Here is a 9,513-nt window from a genome sequence, read left to right on the forward strand (position 1 = left end):
TAGTCAGAAATATTTTTGTGTTCAACTTCAGTAGAGTTAATATTGGCTCTTTGGGATTTTAGAGTCATATAATCATAGAATCAGTCAGGGTTGGAAGGGACCACAGGGATCACATAGTTCCAACTCCCCTGACATGGGCACAGACACCCTGCCCTAGATCAGGCTGGCCAAATCCTCATCCAGCCTGGCCTTCAACATCTGCAGGGATGGGGCCTCAGCCACCTCCCTGGGCAACCCATTTCAGGCTCTCATGGCAAAGAACTTCCTCCTCACCTCCAGTCTGAACCTACCCAGCTCCAGCTTTGCTCCGTTCCCCCTAGTCCTGTCATTCCCTTATAGCCTGAAAAGTCCTTCACCCAGCCTTTTTGTACACCACTGAAAGGCCACAGTTTTGGTTTGGTTTGGTTTTGTGCATTTTCTTGGATTTCCCCCCCCCCCCCCCCCAAGTTTTCATAGTTTTCATGTCATTGATCATCAAGGATCAGGTTTTACAAACACTCAAAATGCTTTAACTTTTTTTTTTTTTTTTTAATATAAAGAAAATTCAGCATTGGAGATGGTCAAGAAAAGACTGGATGAAGCATTTAGTGCCATGGTCTAGATGACTGGATAGGGCTGGGGGTTAGGTTGGACTGGATGATCTTGGAGGTCACTTCCAACCTGGTTGATTCTATGATTCTATGATTCAAAATCACCTTTCCCACTATGTATAAATAGACCCTGTTGTACTGTAATAGGAAGAGGATTGAAGGGAGGATTTTAGCATAGTGTGAGATTAGTATTAAAACCAAAACTTTTAAACTTGGTGAACACTAGAGACCAGAAAGATTCCCCTCCTCTTCTGGTAGCCTTTCTTTTCAGCCAGATCTATCTAAATGGCCTTACTTCAGATAAACACAACCTTGTGCCTTCCTGATCCTTCGAAGCAAAAAGGCTCACTCAGTGTTGCTGAAACTCTTTTGTCTATGGAAAGGGAATTTTGAGAAGATACAGCTGAGAGATATAAGTGTAACGTGTAAACTGCCAACTCTGCTGTTATAGGGACACTTTGGCATAAACATGGGCCACACAGCCAGTCATGACTTTCAACTTTCTACAGTCACACATTTTAAGATTTATAATAGGTCTCAATTATGTGGGACTAATACCCAGACTCCAGGGACTTTATGTGCTGTATTTCTTTGTGTACAAGACAACACTTCTCTTATGCTAGCTGCTTCCTCCTGCAGCTTTAAACTGAAGGTGGCTTTCTCATACATTTAATTGCTTTCCCCTGCAGCTCTGAAGGAAAAGGTAGTTAAATGTGGCTTCTAAACAAAGATATACAGTAATTAAAAGCTCTTTTAAAAAGGGCTTTTTTCTAAATCACCTGCTGTTAATGGAGTACTTTGTGTACAGTTCTGTGCTGTCTTTGAATCCAGTGCATTATTTCAGAAGTAATGTGTTGTTGGAGGATTACTACATTTGATGTGACAGCATATATGTTAATCATCACCAGGAAACCAGAGGCGCCCCCATCTCCCAGTAAAATCCAGTCCACAAATAGAGTTCATTAAAGTGAAAAGTAATATCCTAAATTTCTAATTGTTTTGTGGATAAAAATCACCTAATTTTGTGGGTTTTGGGTTTGTGGTTTTTTTTTTTGTTTGTTTTTGGTTTTTTTTTCCCTCCAGGTTAAAAATATGGCTTGTCACAGTGTTCATTAGAAAATAATAATTTGATAATGTGTGGTTGTGCTTACCAGTATTTATTTCTAAGGAAAAAAAATGTGTAGCTTCTCCGATTTAATAAATAAGAGTTACACATCTCAGTTCTTTCCTGCTGCCTTGCCTGTGGTTGAATTCATTTTCCATACCTGTGTTTCTGTCCCCTCAACACATCTTGCTGTCTTGCAATCAAAGGGAGTTATTATGAAATAAAAAATATTAGTGAATTTGGTGCTTTGATAAATTAATCCATCCTTCTGTGTTGGCCTTCCAAATATTCACGTCTTAAGAATAGTCTGTGGGTTGGAAGCAAAGCCAAGAAAGAGAGACAGATTCTCCACCTAAGTCCTCTTTCACAGGAAAACTAATATGGAAGAGTGCCACCTCTAAATGTGTTTTGGGCTTTGGTTGATATTTGGGTGCTGTTATGAAGGGGACTAGTTGAAATCTGAGTTTGGGGTGGAATGCAATGAGGCCGATTCAAAAGATATTAAATACTTAGTTAATATATACAACGATAATCCCCCCCCCCCCCCCCCCCCCCCACCCCAGACTTATTTACAACTCTCCACACGAGTTCTTGGATGCAGTTAGCAGAACTATGTTACAGAATGTCTCTGTACAATGGAATTTTGAAAGGTTTCAGAAATGGCTTTGATAGAGAGTCTGGCAGCTTCATTCGCCACTTGTGAGGTGAACCAAATTCCTTTGGTGACTTGAATAAAGAATTCAGAATACTCACTGGTCCGCAGTCTTAATGTCCGTGGCCCAAAATGTACGCAGGAAAATATTCAATACAAGTCCTGTGGTGAATTCCACCTGGGCTGCGATGTGGAGTCGGCTGCTGGCTGAGGCAGCTGAGGCTGCTGAGGCAGCTGAGGCGGCTGAGGCGGCTGAGGTGGCTTGAGGCGGTTTGAGGCGGTTTGAGGCGGCTGAGGTGGCAGGCAGGCGAGCGGCAGGTGAGTGAGGAATGAACAAGCAGGCAAACTCCATATTCACCTGTTCACCCCTTTTATAGGACAATGGCCCAGGCTAATGGTCTCACTGGCCACACTATCACCCAATCACCCAAATAGACCCAAGAAAGGAAGAACTCACAGGCTGCTCTCCTCCCAAAATGGGGGCCGCATACACCGTGCACGCGACAGGTCGTGGGTCTTATGAAACCCCTCTTGTGTGACCGGACTAAACCAGACTGGGTTGCCTGGGTTTCTTTTGCCCTGTTTTCCCACCTCTGGCTGCAATGTAGACAGGCAGGTAAACATGTCTGGACAAGACAGGACATGCTCAAGCCCATTTTGTGACATTTGGGACTCTCCAGCACAGTTGCATTTAGTGGGATACTAACTGATGATTTGATGGAAGCTTCCAGGTGCTAAAACTGGACACAGCTAAGCTAAGAGAGGAAATCATTTAGCAGTTTTGCAATGTTGCAAGAGCAGCCTTGGCTCTGAGGTGAAAGGGAAAAGGGAATGTATTCTCTGCTGGTGAAATAGGAGGAGAGATGATAACCAGACTCTTCTAACCAAGTTCATGTATTCGTGACAGGCTTCTATGAAATTTTCTTCTAACAGCCTCAGGGAGGAGAAGGACTCAGGAATTGTCTCCATAAGTATGTGAATGTTTTTTGTTACTACAGATTGTAAGAGTAAAAAACTGAAAACCTATGTCTACTCTGCTCATTATGTGAAGGCCAACATTAAGACTTTATAGTAGCGACTTATCTTGTGTTTAGGAAATGCTACAATAAGCATTAGGCCTTATATATTTTAATGAAGGTCTTCACAGAAATGTGTTTTATGTTTTCTGACACATAATTCTACATTCTTTCATCACATGCTCTTCAGAAGCAAACCTTCCAAGCACATTCAAGTGTATTTTCACAATACACGCTGATGAATAATTCATTCATGAATAATTCATTCTTGCACTAGCACTGACTTATTAGTATTTGCTGAGACTCTGCCAAATGGCTCCCGGTGTTCAAAGTCTGATGCCTTACAGTGCTTGTCCATCCATTGTTTGTGCAGTTGAAAGAACTGATCAGTTTGGAGAATACTTGTTGCCTAAGTATATTTCTCCCCAAGATTCAAGTGATCAGTTAACAAAGCAATTGCAACTGCTTTAACTACACCTTTACCAGCCTCTAATTTCTGAATCACTAACCCTTTAGGATTATGAAGCTTATCCCCTGGCAAGCATCATTTCAGCCTTTCAGACTCTAAATTAATGCCCAGGAATGTGATCACTTTGATGGGACCAGCTGTTTCTTCTGCTGCCAAAGCACTACAAACACTTTGGCAGCTTCCTAAATGTGCTCAGTAAATCCTGACATGTACCATAGGAGTGTGTTCTGTGGTCTCCCTAGCAAAAAGGCATCCCTGTATGCAGCACTGCCCATGACATTTGATTTTTTTCATTCACATCTTATTGCATAGATCTGGGAGGGATTCAGAACAAATTCAGAATGTGCAGGTTGGAAGGTCCTGAATCAACCCCTTCATGCTTAAAATTTAACCAAAGTATGCAAATATACTGACAAAGACATGATTTGGTGTTTATTGAACCTGCCTGTAAAACCTTCTTTAGTGTTTGCAATCTTTACAAGAAGATCAAGGAATATCAGACCAGTCAAAAAGATATTATTATTGGGGTTAGAAGCAGTGCCTGTCAAAATCCTTGTTTTCAGTTGTTTGTTTGTTTTTTATTCACTGTATTTTGGGCTTAAATTTTCTCTGCTAGGAGTTTGCCTTTGATTGTTGGAAAACTACAGCTAAATCAATCCAGTGCAATAGCATCTTAAGATGGCAGTAGCCTTTTCTTCCACGAGGTTTGTAACTGTTATGAAGGAGATGATTAATTAATTGTGAGATTATATTTTCCAAAATTAATATTGTTTATTGATTTCATAGAATTAACAAGGTTGGAAGAGACCTCCAAGATCATCCAGTCCAACCTATCCTCCAGCCCTAGCCAGTCAACTAGACCTTGGCACTAAGTGCTTCATCCACTCTTTTCTTGAACACCTCCAGGGACAGTGACTGCGCCACCTCCCCGGGCAGCCCATTCTAATGCCAATCACTCTCTCTGTGAAGAACTTCCTCCTAACATCCAGCCTGTACTTCCCCCAGCACAACTTGAGACTGTGTCCCCTCCTTCTGTTGCTGGTTGTCTGGGAGAAGAGACCAACCCCCACCTGGCTACAAACTCCCTTCAGGTAGTTGTAGACAGCAATGAGGTCCCCCCTCATCCTCCTCTTCTCCAGGCTAAACAACCTCAGCTCCCTCAGCTCTCCTCATATTTGAGGATATTCAGAACTCTCACCACCTCTGACCACTAATTTTAATAATAATTGGTTCTTGCACAGTCATGGAAACGTTTTACAGATAACAACTGGATCTGTGAATAACCAGTAAAGATATAAACATCAGCTGAACTAGAAGAGAAGATTCTTGCAGCCAAATACCGCTTGCAGTCAGTATGCTGCTTGTGCACCAGATGGATTTAGGAACGCTCTTTCTGCTTATGGCAGAAGGCAATGGGGAATTAGAAAGAGGCTTTTAAGCATTTACTCACAAAATATTACTGCCTGACTCATGGGGGTGGCTACAGTTTCAGGCAGTACCCAGATGCTTTCAGGGAATTCTGATACTGTCAGACACTGAGACTTCTGGTTCTTCCCAGGCTCCACAGGCTGGGAGAAAGGAGGCAGACAATCTCTGACCTGGTGTTCTGGATGATTTGTGTATCTCCAGGACCTCCATTCTTGGCAGGAGACTTTCACGTGTAAGCAGGATGTCTTGCGATGTGCAGTCTTAGCACAATGTCACGGCTTGCTATGCAGGCCTATCATCTGGAGGCATTTAGAGCCTCTCCCTGGTAATCTCGAGACAGTGGAATTTTCTGGCAAACAGTAAGGCAGTAAGCAATGGCAGCAGGCAGCAGCAGGCACAAATACAATGGCAGAGCATAGCAGAGCATGTTGTTTGCCTGCAGATCTCTTTTTTATCAATGTGGGCCAAAACTAATGGGCCTTTGGACACAGAATAGCCAATCAGAATGGTAGTTATCTAAGCTTGACCATATTAGGTGAAACCATGGCCTGGCTTTACCCAAATCTGGAGAAGTATAGGGCTTGCACAAGGCAAGCAGAAGTTAGGTGTGTGAGGTGCCAAAAAACATGCCCGGGCAAGCCAGGACATGTATAAGCCTATTTCTGGCCCATCAGGCCTACCAGGACAGTGACACTTCTGACAGAATGGAAACAGGGACTTGACATTTGTCTGTAAGGGTGGGATTTCTGACAGGAACAATGAAACACAATGTCTGTGGAAAAACATGATATAAATGAGAGTGCTTCTGAAGTGCACAGGGTGGATAAGATATATATTTGTATCAGATTTCTCTGAGATGGAGTTAGTTCTTCCCATAGCATCTTCCATAGTGCTGGTAGAAGGAGCACAATAGTGTTTTGTCTACTGCTGAGCAGTACTCACACAGCAGCAAGGATGTGCTTTTCCAGCATTCCCCTCCTCCAGCAGTAGGCTGAGGGGGTGGACAAGATCTCAAGAGAGAACATGGCCAAGCCAGATGACCCAAACTGGCCAAAGGAATATTCCATGCCATATGATGTCAGCTCAGATATAAATACTAAGGGAAAGAAGTGTAGGGGCATTTGTTGATGGTACTTATCCTCCAGAGCAGCTGCTACACTTGTTGAAGCCATGCTTCCTGGGGTGCAGCCAGATATTTTTTTGCTGATAGGAAGTAGAGAATAATATTGTTTGTTCTTGCCTCAGTGTGGGGCCCTTGATTTCACTTTTGCATTATTAAATTGCTTTTGTCTTGACCCACAGGCTTCTTATTATATGAGAAGCAGAAGCTTTGGTGGGGATCTGGTCCCTGGCCAGAACCAAACCACTACAATTCTGCGTGGTTTAGGCGGTGAAGCAACATGACTGGGATAACAGGATGACAACATCATAAATTTGGGGCAGAATGTTCAGGGAGGAAGAAATATAGGTACATGTAGTGCCACTTGCTGTCAAAGCTGTAAGCCACATCACTGGTGTAGTTATGGGCATATGTTGGTAGAAATGACCTGAAACTAAAGAAAAGAGAAACGAGAGTGGACTTGAGGTAATACATTAGGACAAAAAAATCTGGATGTGCATTCAGGAAAGAAATTAAAAGAGATTGCAAATATCTGGCAAAAGAGAACTAGAACTTGACATGCTGCTGGAGAATATGTTCATCATGCAGAACTTGCCTGGAGTAAAGTGGGAACAAGAAGTCATGATTAGTTCAGACATGGAGACTGAAGATGCACTGTTGGAAAAAAGCTGGACTGGAAATAAGCTGGACTGGTAAAGAGAAACTGTGTGGTGAAGAACACATGATTATGTATCATCGTACAACATGAGATTCAGAGAGGGGAATGAATATTGCTACCGATCTTATGTGTGATTCCTCTTTTTTGAGTGCTCAGCTTCTACAAACAATGATATTCTTGGACAGTATTTTTCTTTTCTAGGAGCTGTACAGACTCCTAGTGATGTCCCTTACTTGAGGTCCTTGGTATTATTGAAAACATGAGTTAATAGTAATGAAAGTGTAATAACCAACCAAATCCTATTAAACACATAACTAGTTTCTGTGCCTGATACTTACTCCTCTCTGTCTCTTTTCTGACAGAATTACTTTGATTTGAAGGGCAAGAACATCCCATCTGCTAATTTCTGAGGGTGTAAATGCTCTTAAAAAAAGGCAATAATTGTGTCTTTGGTGTATATGAGAGTTGGGAAGACCCAGCATTGCCGGCACTGGAAATGGGTAATCTCCAACTCCCTCATGGCTAACTATGCACAAATTGTGTCATCTTGTACACAAAGGGCAGATCTGATTTGGGCATATATTATCATATGGCTGCAGTCACACAGAGGCCCTCAACATGAATACTATTAAAATGTGAAACACTCATAGATTATTTTAGGCTTCACAGAGAGCCATAACAGCTACCACAATAAATTAGAGCAGTTGTCAGGCACTTATGTATCAGTGCACCCTAGCTGTCACTTTACAGGCTGCAGTGCTTCTCGTTTTTGCAGCACACCGTGGGCACATTCCCCAGGCCAGAGCTTATGTGTATGGCTCAGTGGAAGAATTGCTCTCCAAAGGTGCTGCAGTGATCTCCTGTACAGAGCTCAGGAGATACACAGGGGCCAAAACATGAACCAAACCTCTACTGTCTGTCTGAACAAACTTCCATGTTAATCCTCACAAGATTTCACGCTAGCTCCCTTCCCAGATCCCTTTGTTGTCTAATGAGGCAGGAACAAAACTGGATTTTCTGTATAAGAAATGGGTCAGCCTCATGCTTATATCATCAGAAATCCCTATGCCTTTTGTACAACACTAAAAGTAGGAAAAGCAGTGACCTTAAGTACAGACATTTCCAGGTATAAGTGCATTATTGCTCTACAGTAAATGTGTCCCACATACAAAAATACAAATTTGTACATTCCACTTAGTAGAAGTAATGAAGCAGCAAACGATTTTATATTAAAAAGTATTTGTTTCAATTCAACTGGCTTCTGATAACTCAATGGAAGTAGTTATTAGTTATTACACTACTTAGGATAGATTTTATTTTCTTGAAGTTTTTGCCTTTCCAATGAAACTCATTAATCATTCTTAACTATTGTACATAAAATAGAGACCTCTCACTGAAATGATTAAAAACTTGATGTTTTTTAGAGGGGAAAATTATCCAAGACATAAATTAGGCTTAAAATTTGATCGATCTGAAAATTGCTATTTACTGATGAAAATCTTTTGGGCTATAAAATCTGTAATGAAAAGAATCTGTCTGCTCAGACTTAGGGGCTTTTGAAAACAAATATTACTAATTTAAGTGAACAAAATAATGCAGATAATTAGAATGCAGTACCAGTGTGTGCATATATATAGATGTACAATATTTGATATTATAACATTTCTTCTACAGCAAATTCTATGTATTGTCAGTAGTTTTTGATAATGTGTTCTGCTACCTTCATGTTGTCTGTGTGTAAAGAAAGTCTAAAAGACATTAAATAAGTTCCCTACAGAGACAAAATATGGGGCAGGGAAAAGGACAGATTTCTAAACATAGAGCACACTCCCTTGGAATCCAAGGCTGTCTAGATGAAGCACTAAATAACTAAGTACTAGGGCTGATCTTCAGTAATTTCTAGTGATCCATCATATTAATTAGACTAATGTGACTTGACCAAAAAAACCCTCCCTATCCTTCGTGAAAACCCTGAATCAATCCCCTTCAGGGGACTGGAAGAGTTTGAAATATGCTTTCCTAGAAATCAAGTTTTACCTGACAGGAAAGCTTAAGTCAGTAGGAAGCAGCACAAGTTTCAAGTGTGGAGTATTTGCTGTGCGATCTGTTTTACTATCCAATTTTACTAAAGTTTATTATTGCACAGATCTAGAATTGCCTACTTCTTCCTTCAAATGCCTGAAGTGCTAAAGCTTATATCCAGTTTATGTGTATCTGCTACACTGACTACTAGATCTTGATTTTCATCTCTCTGAATTCATCTCATTTTCCTTGGGTAACTACAATGGAATCATTTGTAGAAGAGAAAAATATTTATTTCTGGAGGGACATGCCCACTTTCACATTACTTATTCAAGCCCACTTTTACATGACTTATTCAAGAACTTCTTTATGATGTCCTTAGAAAACAATTATCTCTTAAAATTATCTCTTGAGGGAAGGAAAAGATGTGTTCACTCCTTGTACTTTGCCCTC

This window comes from Pogoniulus pusillus, chromosome 4 (assembly GCF_015220805.1).
Source record: "Pogoniulus pusillus isolate bPogPus1 chromosome 4, bPogPus1.pri, whole genome shotgun sequence".
Lineage (NCBI taxonomy): Eukaryota > Metazoa > Chordata > Aves > Piciformes > Lybiidae > Pogoniulus > Pogoniulus pusillus.